This window comes from Globicephala melas, chromosome 1 (assembly GCF_963455315.2).
Source record: "Globicephala melas chromosome 1, mGloMel1.2, whole genome shotgun sequence".
NCBI classification, from domain to species: Eukaryota; Metazoa; Chordata; class Mammalia; order Artiodactyla; family Delphinidae; genus Globicephala; species Globicephala melas.
The window spans coordinates 179,168,596-179,169,246 of record NC_083314.1 but is presented as its reverse complement, the minus strand read 5'-3'; positions in this window follow the sequence as shown (position 1 = coordinate 179,169,246).

Below are 651 nucleotides of genomic sequence, written 5' to 3'. Positions count from 1 at the left end.
TGACATTAATACTTAAACCGCAAACAGAATTAGTGTGCTAATACCATCCCTGAAGGCTTTGGACTTGTTTAAGTTTTATCCTTGTGAGACCTAATTATTGTCAGCAATGAATCCTGTAAGGCTGCAGGATTGGAGCCAGGGAAGAGGAGCTAGGCAGATCCTTGGGAACTTTGGCTTATGGGACTGAGGTATATGGTGGGAGTGGGGGGGCCCATGGACCTGAGTGGATGCCCACTGGTCATGTGGGCCATCGGAGAAGCCTAGGAGGGGGGCAAATGGCTCCTTGTGTCCTCCTGACTATCCCCATAACTAGGGAGTTTGCTCCTAAACCTTCCCCCGTGAGGATGGGGGCACATATGGCCCACACTCTGGGAAGGTCACAACAGTCTCTGACCTTTGACCTCTCGGCCCAACTGCTAGGTGACTGTGGTCAGTCACTTAACCTTGCTAGACTTAGTTTCCCCCTCTGTAAAATGGGATCATTTTTGGGATGGGGCTTGCGGGAAAGAGAATATACGCAGGGAGGGCTGGATGGGCGGTCCCTGTTAATCTTATTTTAATGCTAGTGGTTTCTCCCTTGGGGACCACGTGCTCTGCTGAGGACACTTTACGGGGAGCAGAGCAAATGGATTGGGGCCCTTCTCCTGTTGG